Genomic DNA, 13582 nt, shown 5'->3' with positions numbered 1-13582 from the left:
TATTTGTTGTTTTGAACATATAGGTGTTGCTTTCTTTATTTTACTACACGCTTCCGTCTTTCATTTAGTACTTGCTTAATTCTGCCCTGTCTAGTATTAAGATTAGTCTTTTTATCCCTGCTGAAAGTGTTTTTATTATTATTACAATGTGTATGTTTCAATGGGTGCCTATGTAATATCTGGCCAGAGACTACAGATGACAACTTCCCTCTTGGCTCTGCAACATTTATATGATGCTTTATCAAAGTGCAATGTGTCCCTAACAGATAAACTAATCAAACAGATAAATAAATGCATAAATAAATAAATAGTACTAATAGTTAGACAATTGCTGCACTGACAGCAGTCAGAGTGAAAAATGAGCATTTAAATCACTTAAAAGATTGGTGAAACTACACCAGTTTTACACATGAAGGTCAGTTTACTTGTCTTGATAACCCTTAATGACATCATCAGGATCATCTCCAATTGGGATCGGAAACTACAAATTTATAACAGAAAGTGTGCGTTACAAACCGAGGGCATGGAGTGCTATTAAGTTGCATTATGGGAAATATAGGATCCTGTGTGTTTGCTAGACCCACACTAGGGAGTAGAAATCAGGACGTCTCAGCTTCTGCTGCTTCGATTCTTTTTTGAATCCGTCTCCTGCGAGTCCCCCAACTTTATGGAGGTGCATTCCTCAATCGCTCGGGTGCCGCTTTAAATCACATTAAGTGATATCAATTCTGTAATATTTTCTACAAATTGTTTGTTAGATTTTCTACATAATGTAAGCAAATAATTACAGCAGGGTAATCCAATCATTTGAGAGGTAAATGATCAACCCATCACAAATTTGTACGTTGATAAAAGTATAAAATTGTAAGTGATGGTTACTTAACATGCCAGTTAAAAACATACATTTTTTGATCCTACTCACAAACTTTTAGGGGGAATTCTATCATTTCATTTATCATATTAAGTTTGGAGAAAACAAAACTCTTTTTTTATGCCTTTCACAGTTGCCAAAAGGTGCTTTAAATTGGGCCCGTTAGTTTAAACACTGCTACTGGTACACTGGTAAACTGGTAGAAAGTCAAGCCAACCAAAATATTTAAACTGTATTTCACTCTGGCGGCTCAGACAAATACAGCAAACACTACCAACTGTGCACGACACATGCTAGACGGCATGACAGAATTACTGTGTCTTTAAAACAAACAAACCAGCCCATTAAAACAAAGCCAGCTATCGTTTGTTGCTGTCATAAAACGCAGCCTTCCCTCACATGATAGCTCGGTCTGGTTAAAAGCAGGGCTGGAGTCGTGTGCTTCTCCAAGGACAGACAAGATGATGAGTGTCTGTAGGAGAGAGAATCTATGTATTCATACATCTGTGTATGGCTATGGGTGTGTGTGCGTGTGCACATTGAGATTAACTGAAACACGGAACCACAGCTCAGCACAAGTGTAACCCCCACTGACAGGCCCATTCATTTGGTCCCGTTTTATTTGAAGCTCGTCAAACTCTAGAAAGTATAGGCCCTCACCATAAACAACATGCTCAACAAACCACAACAGAACAAACCCAGATCTAAACTGGCTCGGCTAGGAAAAACGCCGCACTGCTTTTCAAATGCAACCCAAAACCCATCCCCAGAAGCCTCTAGAGATGTTACAAACAAAGCCGTAGATGGGGCAGTAACTCAAAATGTTGGAAATGCATCACTGATGGAGAGTGTAAGATTTGAAAAAAAATGTTCAAACCTCTGTCCTTTTGACGACTCCCAGACATAAATGATATTAAAGTAATTAGTAATTTTCCTCTGTGTTTTTCCCCATGGAATCTTTTATGTGGAGGCTGCAGTAGGTTTTAATTAGTGGCTGGGCTTTATTGGGTGGCATGTCAAATGTGAAAAGAGGAGGCTGGAATGGCATGAGATTAAAAGGATTCAGCAACACGTGCGAGGGAGATGGAAAACACTCCCTCTCTGGAAAAAAAAAAAAGCTCAGTGTGCTAAAATTTTGCACATTCATTCAGAGTTGAAAGGTTTTTTTTTTTTTCGAGACTTTAGTATGAACTGAACTGAGGGACAGTTAAAAGATGATGAAGAGGTGGAGTGAGGGAGGTAAGGAGTGGATGAGCGATGGGGTCATGCAGATTATCAGAGGTGGAGGGAGAAAAGCAGAGGAGAAGCCAAGAGAAGTGTGCATTAAGACAGTGGTTAGCTATTCATGCTGTATCAGAACGACCAGAAAGCCAGAGAGCTAAGGCCCAGGGCCTGTAAACTCTTGAAAACCCACGCCCCAAACGAGGTGCCAAGCCACAAGAAGCATTTGCGTCAACTGGGAATACAGAGAAAAAAGGGACGGGGCCCTTCTAATTATAGAGTCTGGAAACGGAAGCGCAGGGTGATTAGGAGTTGAGGCGCTGCGGTCTGTTTATCTGGGAGCTTCCTCTCGCTCTCAAACCCTCTCTCCCCACACTCCTCTCTTTCTTTCTTTCTTCCTCCTCACTCTGTTTTGGTCGGGCCCCGCCCACCCAGTGGCTGGAGAGTCTGGCCCCTGGGTTTCTGACAGATGAGACTTGGCCGCTGCGTTCTGGCCAGGGCCGGCGTTTCTCTTCTGCTGATGGTAGAGTCTGGGCTCCAAAAAAGTAACAGCTCAGAAAGGCTGGAGAGCTTTGTGAGTGCGAGTGCCCGAGGACTGGGGCTTTTGTGGCCTTGTTGAAATACAGGGGCCCTGGCCGAGAGGCGTCAGTTGGTTAGCCCGCGGGAAGGCCAAATTAAAAAGTAGCTGAGCCGCTCGGCGGGTGAAAAGAGAGGGTTTCGGGGAAACCAGAGGCTGGCCGGAGCAGGGTTTGACACGTCCTATTTATAACACCTCGTCCCAGGGGTTACAGTGTTATTTACGATGTTTTAGTACCAAAATCGCTGGCACACGCACTTAGACATGCGCTAAACTGGAAGGGATGACCTCTAATTTGCCATGTGTGCGAGACATGCGTCCGTATGGGACATGAGGGAAGTGATATAATCATTTCCATAAATATCTGCTTTTGCTTTCTGTTTTTTTTTCTCTCCCAAAAATCTTTTTGTTTTGTTTTGCTGCAGGCTTTACTGTCCCATCCCTGACCATCCAAACAGAAAACATCTGCTCAATCCCATTAATAGTGGGAGGATGTTTCATTTACAAAGTGGTTGGGCTAGCTTTATTCTTGACAAAGGCAGATGGGACGATGGAGTGGGAGAGAGAGAAACACAGAGAAAGAAATGGAGAGAGCAACAAAGAGGGCGGTGATTTCCCTACTTGGCAACACAAAAGGCCACAACAAACTAGTCCACTTTTTAATTAACAACACTAGGCTCAAAAAAAGCTTTGAAAATCGGGAAAATCTCAAATTATAACCATGTGGAAGGCATAAAGCTTACAAGATGGAATACTTGGGGGATTCAGATAGCTTTACTGTTACCAGCATGCATAAACTTCAGAGCAAATGAGCCCAACACACAAATGAAAGACTATCCATCGTAAGACGAGGCTTTGTCTTCAGAGCTGGCAATTTTTGGGGGGGTGGGCATGACTGTATGTTTGTGTCTGTATACACTTACACATATGCTGGACATATACAATACGGCATCGCACTGCATTCTAATCTGTATACACAACTAACCCATGTATTGGTGCTGCCATGGATACTGTGACCACCTATGAACCATTCACATTCATTCCTCCAAACACCCATCCACCTACCATCAAACATCCACCATCATTACTCTATTACCAACCTACCATCCACCTACCCTAGCCACTTATCAACCTACCTTTATTGTTAATCTTTTACTGTTTAAGACCAAAAACTCTTCAGCTTAACCTGTTGAATTCAGCCAAGAAATGTTGAGAACTCCCCTCAGTGTACCACCTAAACTATAAGCCTTCAAACTATAAAATATTCTGACGGTTACATGAGTAAAGTAATAGATTAATAGGTATGTGGCCTCCTTCTTAACCAGTATAAATTTTGCTACTGGCTTCAGTGCTAATTGAAGGAGGGAGGTGAATGCCCTACTAATCCTCTCAGCACCGCAGCACCATACTAATATACAAGCAGTTTTATTTCTGCTGGGCAGCAGGGTAGGTATTAGGGTTAGTCAGATGCTAACATCCAAAGCCATCCGCCTCTAATATCACACAGACGGTGCAGTTTAACTAATTACATGTATCTTGTAGAACTTATACGTGCAAACTAATCTTATTTTTATCTTACATTTTAACTGGAGTCCAGACAAGTTTGCATGTGTTATTATCTCCCTGGGTTTTAATTAAATGTTTTAATGTCACATGGTCTACATGCTGTGCCAGAAACTTTTCTAGTCTGGCAGGCACCTGACCAACCATTTGGAAGTAAAACCGAAAATGAGCAGAACCGTAATGTCTGCAATAATCTCTAATTACACAGGAAAAATGTTTGTCCACGTGACTACAGCATGTAATATGGGTTGATGTTGAACCAGGAAGTCAGCCTGGAAACTTTGATGGATAGTTTAGGTAATATTTTATCGTTTGCCCTTTGTTTTCTCTTCCAAATAAATTTGGCTAAACGGGGGGTTTGTGTAAAGGGGACATATTCTGTACATTTATGCAGCCCCTCAGTTCAGCCTCTGTATGGAACAGGTCGTTCTCACTCCCCCGCCCCCAAGGAGCCCACTCTGTTCTGATTGGCTAGCTCTTAGAAGCCCCTCAGGAGACCCACCAGCTCCAGGGGCTATGTCAACAAACCATGAAACAAACTATAGTAGTAGGATTTCACTACGTTTTCTTGTTCTTTACTCAAAATGTCAACTTCTGAAATACATCCGTACATGTTTGAGCCAGAATCTGATCCAAAATATGAGAGTGGACAACGTGAACAACACATGGAAAAACCTTAACAACAACCTAAGCAACCAAGGCCACAGTATGGACAGCCATTTATGGTTGAAGCCCTGACTTTTGACTTGCAGGGAGCATTTCCACATAAGTTCACCTTAAGGTTTGGAACCTCGACCGTGTTTAACATAGATATCCAACATCTTAACAGTATATAAATAAAAGAAAATCACATAAACATAATATGGCCTCTTTAAAACCTGTCTAATTGTGTCTCTCATCCCATCTAAGTTTTAATGATGGCCGCCCCAGATCTCAGCAATTAACTTAGCAAGAATGATGTCATCATAACAGATGACTGCAGACATGGCGGTTAAATATACAAAAATAGTTGTACAAAAACCTGAATAATCCTTTAAATATGGTTATTAAGGACTTGTGACGAAGATATGTTCTGAGTGGGACATTTTGTAACTGAAAAAGTCAGTTAGTGCTGTCTGGTGGACAAATTACATACTTGCATCACTGTTGCTAAATTAACTCAAACTCTTGTTTTGGCATTTACATGTACTGCAATTTTTGCTGACATATTACGCTGACACAAACATATCCATTTTAAGCTGATATCAGCCAATAATATTATTATCTTATTATCTTATATTATTATCTTATAATTAACTTCTTCTATATTATGATAATTTTGTATGAAAACAAAAGTATGAATCTTAAATAGCAAACACAACTTCTAGGCAGTGAGCTATTTTAAAGGAGCATCTATCCTATTTAAGATGGAATTCTGGGCAAAACCAGAAATCCTTAAATTCTTTTGGGTATAAAAATAGTCAAAGGTTATGTAATTAAATATTGACACAAAAAGAATGCTGCTCAGTCCCTCAGAGAAAAGGGAAATGACAGTAACAATGCCCTAAATATGGCCTAATGCCATCTTCCTGGCTAGTAAAATTCTCTTGAATCCCTGAACTTCATCCAAACTTCATTCTACAGAGGAAAAGAAGGGCAGAGGCAAGGAAGGAAGGCAGAAATGAAAACAACAGAGCAAAAGAAAGGAGGAAAAGGTGCTTATGGTTCATTTGATGTACAGCGGGCTGAAACCAAGGGTTGTGTTTTTCTACGCGCTTCACAGGCAGACCACCTGCGAGCACTTAGATATTAATAGATATGAAAAAAGGTGTGTATGTGTGTGTGTGTGTGTGGCTAACCCAGCTGAGAAGTCGCCATTAGTTTGATATTACTATGCTGGAACGCCGGCTCTTTTAACAGGGCAAAACCCGCCTGGCTTTAAAGTCATGCCGACACACAAGGGGCAGGCACCGTAGCGGTCAAGTTCACAAAGCGTGACTGTTCTCAAGGCAGAGCTCCAGGCCTGTTCTTTCATCACCTTAAGTGGAAAACACACCACTTAAGTCTGTTTTTATGGAGCATTTACATATTTGCACACTTCCTGCTGGAGTTATTTTAAAGAGGAGAGGTTTTTTTTATTTTATCATATACCAGAAGTACATCTAATAGGTAAAACACAGGAAAACACAAGGAGATAAAAACATTAAGGGAGCCTCTGTTCTCACTTCACCTGCAAGAGTTCATCCACCAAAGCCATGACTCCAATTTACTGCTGCTAATCCAAATTCCCAGTGAATCCCAATACATTGACTTGGTTTTCTTTCTGTGGTTTCCCAACATGAGACAAACATGTTCTCACAGCAGCTTAGAGAGAACTTTAACACCAGGCCTCTTTTGAAGCCATGTTTAAAAAGCCCCAAAGCAAATTGCTCCTGTCCACAATCTCCTGATAAAGAATTTGGGACTGTGATCAGCACTTAATCCCCTTTCTGAGCAAACAGGCAGACAGTGAGGCTCGAGAGTAAGCTCCTTGAATTTACACGGCTTGTTTTAAATTTCTAAGAGTTCTGTTCTCTTAACTAATGAAATCCCTTTAAACATTCACAGCCGCTTGTCATAAGTAAGATTTCACAGTGCTCCTATTGTCCACTGATTTAAAAGAAAAAAAACAAAAACTGGAGAGGAGCTATGTGTGTGACAAAGGAAGAAGGAGTGAGACCATCCATTCCTTTTAGGGTTTCATGAGTAAATTCACTTCATTAGAATTAAGGTTTTTGCACAATGTCAAAAATGTCTAAATTGCAACATCAACATTTTTGTGTTATAACACCAGCAAACATAGTATACTGCCATTTCTACGTCAAACTAACAATGCCGTGGTCCATCTGGCAAATTAGTTCACAATCATGAGTCACAAACAGTAATGTAAACTGCAACGTGGACATGCGTGCAGACTGAGTAGTTGGAGGGTCTGCCAGTCATGACAGCCATGCAACTGGTGCAGCTCTGTTTTTGGATAAAAAGAAGGATGCGAAATAATGATAGCCTTGCAAATGCTGATACAGAACACTACCTATTATTTCCAATAATTTGTCTTCTGAGCAGCAGCAGCAGCAGCATCAGGAACAGGGTGATATCTAATGTTTTGATGACATCCTCGACATTTCCTCCACAAATTCCACTTGAATGTAAGAAATTGCAAAATCAAATGGGCAGATTGTCATGACATTTACATCCTTCCTTTTACTTTTAACATTTTGGACACCACATGAGCTACATACAGACCACACTACTGACTTTGCACACAAGATATCTTAAAACTGTTTATTTTGTGAGGAGAAAATCAAAACTTTAATAAAATTGTAAATTGATGTTATTCAGCCATGTTGTTCACCTCTTAATTCCGTTTCATAGAGATTCCTGCCAGTACAAACAAACCAGCTCTGTTGATGGGAACGAAAAACTTAGCAACTCAACTCTTCCCCACCAAGCCACCCACCTACACACATACCGTAAAGAAGTTACAAATGACCTGCGTGTTACCGCACTGTGTGGGCAGCGAATGACTCGACACTGCTGAGGTGTCTGGAGGTTTGGTGAGCGTCAGCCTCGAGGGGCGATGAGGTGAGTCTTTCTCAGCCAAGCTTTCCAGAGGCCCTGAGTCATGGTCACTGGCCCAATCCAAACATTCTCCTTAGCTCCGGCCATGTAACCACTTATCACTTCTCTCAGATGAATACTTGAACATCATCATTTTCCTGAAGCCTCAGCTCTTTTGGACTATACTGAACTACTGTAGGGAATCTGCCTAGGCTGTTCAATATCTTTTATTTATGGTGTGTTGCAGCATTTTGCCCATCACCGGACACCAAACATCTCAGTGAAGTAAGTATCACTGAAATGTGAAAACTACTAAATACTTGGATTTCAAATGCTCAACAAATACATTCTAGTTTTACGCCTTAAAGGTCACTACAGGTCCTGTGTACTTGAATAGACTCTGTTGATGAATACTGTTACTTCATTGGCTATGAATGTGTGTCTTGATGTCTCTGTTGTGAGTGTGTGTTGTGAAATGCAGTTTTTCATGAACAGCTGACAAAACCAAGATTTTATCATTATAGTGTAAAATCACTCTTAATAATGGCCAAAGTTAGTCTAGCACTGCATAACTGCAAATCTTCTTTTCTTTATTTAGATGTAAAGCTGTTAGCACTGCACAGAGGTGCTAAAATAAAACACTATTTTGTTTTCAGAAGCTGTTCATGCTGACGCTACTTCCAAAGGCTTCTTAAAAAACGTACCATGACTTCACCTGTTCTTGTAGTTGTGTTGCTGTGTTTGAATAAAAACAAATGGAACTGTTTTGCCTACAGCTGAATAAATGTAGGCCTAAATGTCTGAATTTCGGATGTGGCATGACTGCACACAAAGTGAAGGGAAAGCACGAGTGGGTGCGAACGGACACAAATTCGCCTGGGGCAGCATTAACTGAGGCAAAGATGAGTCTGTGTGAAATGAAAATGTTTCAACTTGAGCGACACACTGCAGCAACTTGCTCTCATCTAACTTTAATGAGACTACTTCATAAATGTACAGAGATAAAGAAAAAGTAGAGAGACTGGAGGGAAATGACAGAAAGAACTGGAGGTCCTAGCTAGCCTACACAGCTAACATTGAGCTAGCAGCGGTTGGTACATCGGCTGTTTGGGGCAAATTTATTCAGCTGTCAAATTTGGAGGAAAAATGTGAGCCACAGTTTCACTAAATTCAGCTTAACATATGTACTTGGATCAATTATACATTGATAAACTGCATCACATCCACAGGTTGATCTGTATCACAAAGATTGGCTAATATATGACTATGAGTAAACTGTCTCTGTTAATGCTACAATGGCCAGGCCAGTTAATTACTTAATTTATTCTTACATAGGAATTGTAAAAACAGTGGCGTTACCAGCCCCAGCTTTGGCAGTCTCTTTAACAAACATAGACATAACAAAAAAGTCAGACTTTTGTAATGTTGGGCAATATATCTGACATTAATAACAGTGATCATCATGTTTATGTAAAATACAGAGTTGGAAAAAACTTCCCATCTCATCCCCAGTCAAAATAATGACGAAGGCAAGACAGAGCTGTGCAGAGTAGCTGTTGTAAATCACATCAGAGCATGGCTGTGAGTGCTAATTACTATCTTGGTGTGAAGACACAACTCAATCCATGCTAAATGTGTGGCTGTAAATGTGTGGCCAAGTGGAGCTGCTTGTGTGTGGGAATTCCCCTCGTGTTCAACATGTGCGTGTGGGTCCAGGGTTTTTCGGCGACGGCCTGGTTTCCTTCACACATCAGTAAGATGGAGAGACAGAGTTATTACACCATGGAGAGCTGCCTTCACGGCACAGCTGCCTCAATGGTCAGGCTCAACGGGCCAGGCTATTCATTAGACCGGCCTGTTACTAAACCAGGGATATGGTTTATGGGACAGTTCCGTGTGGGGAGAGATTCAGTCTTGATTCAGCTGCTATTACTCCTGGCTTTGATGGGGTATTCAAAACTTCCATATTCAGAGCATTCAGGAGGCTGCACAAAATGATTCTGTGGCAGCCTACTGTTTTATGAGAATGAAAAAGTTAATGAAAGTGTAAAGAGATTCTTCTCAGTAAAGACTGTATCCAGTTTAAATACAATTTATTTGACTGACTCATGCCGAAAGTACTGAACTGGCTAGTTCAGTTTTACTACTTACAGAGATCAGTTCAACAGTATGCATGTTGAACATCCATGTCTGACAATACCCAAGTTTACAATATAATGTTTTTAAGAGAAGCTGTCCAACCCCACAACTGTATAAGTAACCATTATTTGTACACAGTGGTGGAAAGTAACTCAATACATTTACTCAAGTAAAGTGCATGAAGTACAATTTTGAGATACTGTACTTGTAGTTAAATAGTGCAATATATTTCCGAGGGAAATATTGTACTTTTAAGCACATTGATTTGAGAGGTATAGTTCAAATTACTTTGCAGCTTAAGACTTAACTTGTATAGTATAATAACAACAATAATAATACACTTTATTTCTATAGCACAATTCATGCATAAAATGCAACACAAAGAGAATCTAAAGTAGACCTAGGAGACATACATTTCTAAACCATATAACTGCTAACTCAGTGATTTTAAAAACAAATGAAAGAATCTTAATATGAATTTTGTGACAGACAGGTAACCAATACAAAGATCTTTAAATTAGAATAATGTGGGCTATCGTCTTTGTCAGTACAAATATTGCTGTGTTCTGTATGAGCTGAAACTGACCAACAGCTTTCTTAGACACCAGACAGAGGGGCATTACAGTAGTCCAGCCTATATTAACTTTTACATATCAACCTGGGAAAGAAACCGTCTGAACCTGGAAATATTCCTTCACTGGTAAAAGCACACTTTAGTCACCTTTTTAATGTGACACCCAAAATTTAGATCACAAGTTTCTCAAACCAAAAAAAACAAAAAAACAACACAACTTAAAACTATTAAAATGCTATTTTCTAAATGTATCTGTTTATCAATCTAGCAAATATCACATTGTGGTGAAATTGGTGGTGCTTTCCATAATAATGTTAGTCTAACAAAGGAAAGTTAAGAATGCTGAGTATTCTATTTAGTTAACTGTCCTTTACTATCTAATTCATAGAACATTATGATTACACAGTCAACTAAAAATCTACATATAAATGAAATCATTTAGTTTTACCTGAAATATATGCATTTTCTTTTCAGCCCTGAGTAGTATCTGAATTCCTCTCAGGCAACAATCTCTACCCATTAGAGAGTATAGGGACAGTTGTCTGTAGCCCAAGAGGTAAATCCCAGGGCAAATAAAAGGTGCTACCCATAAAGCTTATAAATGCTGTGAGGTTACAGTAACAATTGAAAGTGAGCCAGATTAACATGTTAGGGCTGAAACTTGATTATATTTATTACTGACTAATGAAGTAAGTCTTTTTTTTTTTGATTAAGTAGTTGATTGTTTGGCCTATAAAATGTGAGAAAATAGTGAAAAAAAGCCTGCTACAATTTCATAAAGCCCAAGGAGACGTCTTCAAATCTTCTTTTGTCTGACCAAACAGTTCAAAACCCAAAGATATTCAATTTATTTAAGACAAACTAAAATAAACTCATTTTCTGTCCATTGACTACAGTGACAAACTGTTTCAGCTATTAACATTTACCATAAACTTCTCTCATCTGGATTTTAGTGCCTGGACAGTATGTGGAAACTGTTTATAGAGATTTCAGTGAGTTAATAGAAGTGAAACTGTAAAATCAGCAGGGACAAAAACAGGATTTTGGGAAACACATTAAACTACCCAACAGTACATAGAGGAGTTTCAATTAGCTCCACCTTGGCCAGCTACAACATTAAAATGCTGCTTAAACATTAACGCATGTGTAACAATCATATAAATATACATACATTTCAATGTCTGAAATGAGCTGTCCTCCATATACTTTTACTTTTGATACTTAAGGACATTTTCCTTTTTCCATTTTACCAAAGTAGAAACAAAATAATAGAAAATATTCTAGAAAATAGAAAACAAAGTAGATTTCAGAGCAGGACGTTTACTTGAAATGTAGTATGATTACATGCTGGTGTTACTACTTTTACTTAAGTAAAGGATCTGAATACTTCTTCCACCAGTGCATGTAAAACACTTGATCCTTATCATACTAGAGGAGGACTACAGAGAACGAGCTTTGAGAGAATACAGAGCAGAGGGTGGTGCCTTGTATGGTTGCTGAATCAATCACTCCATCTAGTGCCAGTCATAGTCAAAGAAATGCACAAGTTGTTGGACAATATCTCTGTCATCAAAACATGAGTGTATTTTGACCTTGGAATCATACCTAATAATCAAGTCAAGGATCGTTAAGGACGAGTGAAGAGGACGAGACGTGAAAGAAAACAAGCACACACACATTGCAGCTGTTAAAGAGAGCGCTTTGCCACTGCACTTCATCTGCGTCCCTCTAATTACACCACTAGGAATAGATCCACAGATCCACCGAAGCACCGCAAAGCGCCAGCCGCCACACCAAGAACTGGCGGCCACCGGTCCGCCCTCTGTAGAGCCTCCAACACACACAAGCCACTGGGGTTTCTTACATAACTCTTCCCAGCCAAAACTTCTGGGCTTTCCAGGACCTCTTTGAGTCATATCATTGTTTCCTGCTAAGTCTATCTTTCTTGTTTCTGCCATGTCGAGCTTGACCACTGAGAAGGGAGCCTCAGTTGGACTAGGAAGGTAGTTCAGTAAAAGCCGCTTCCCCTAACTCCTTGGAAAGAGTTCACTTAGTGCCAGACCAATGAACCCGTCACTCAGGATTTGGGTTCTGATCAAATCAAGAGGCCTCTAATTATGGGACACTCCACAGCAGGCAGCTTAGAAATGAAAATGAATAAAAGAATAAACAATGATGAAAGCAGTCCTGCAATCACAACAAGGGAAAAGAGTCTTGCTAAGCTTGTAAGAATCGTCCTAATCTCATTACACACCCTAACTGCAATGAAAAAGGGCAAATCTGTGTTTTTTGGCAACACTTCTGGTGCTGTTAGGGGCTGCAATTTAAATTATAATGTATTAGCCTTTTAGATTTGCTTCAGAGTAAATGAGTCAGAAAGATTAAATGTGTTTGGAATTTTGAAAGTGACAGTGTCCTGTGAAAAGACTCACAGGGGATTCTGTAGGCTTGCTGACTCAGCAGGCATTTCTCAAGAAACCGAGCTTGAATGTTGAAGGGAAAAGGGTGTTTAAACAGAAATATCACTAGTGACATCAGGCAACACAGATATTTAAAGTGGACCCAAGACTCTCCCAAAACCTAGTGATGCATAGTGAGTCCCATTAAAATAGTTTTTTAAAGCTGCATTCACTGATTTTGTTCCATGGAGCATAGAATTTCTAAACAAGCTGAAAGACACACAGTCCTAACATATTTCATCTTATGTGATTAAAATCCATGTTGCAGAACCAGAGTTATTGTCTTTTTATTCCATGCATTCTTCTTCCTTGTCAAAGCCCGGCGCCTACATTGCCCACAATACAACTCGCTCACCAACAGTTCGGTTGGAGATTCAGGTGTGTTATGTTAGTAGCAGCTGATGTAGCCTGGGGCCGCTAGCCTTAAGCAGAGATGAAGGGGCTACAGAGGTCTAGTAACCTCACTTCTTTCTAACTACACAGGATTTCTTTTTTTTCCCCAAACTTGTAGTCTTCAGCCCCAACCAATGCCGACTCAAGTGACATCACTTGAGGCAATTTATCAAATTTCACACAGCTCCCTCTGAAGCCACAAAAGG

The 13582-nt window shown here is 39.9% G+C and overlaps 1 protein-coding gene across 3 annotated transcripts in view; it reads right to left on the bottom strand.

The window, feature by feature from the left end:
- Positions 1-13582, bottom strand: part of bcas3 (BCAS3 microtubule associated cell migration factor) — a 362195-nt gene that overhangs the window by 295718 nt on the left and 52895 nt on the right. The gene's annotated exons all lie outside the window — the stretch shown is intronic.

This window comes from Thunnus thynnus, chromosome 7 (assembly GCF_963924715.1).
Source record: "Thunnus thynnus chromosome 7, fThuThy2.1, whole genome shotgun sequence".
NCBI lineage: Eukaryota > Metazoa > Chordata > Actinopteri > Scombriformes > Scombridae > Thunnus > Thunnus thynnus.
The sequence above is the reverse complement of the archived record's forward strand: the minus strand, read 5'-3'. Positions and strand labels throughout refer to the sequence as shown.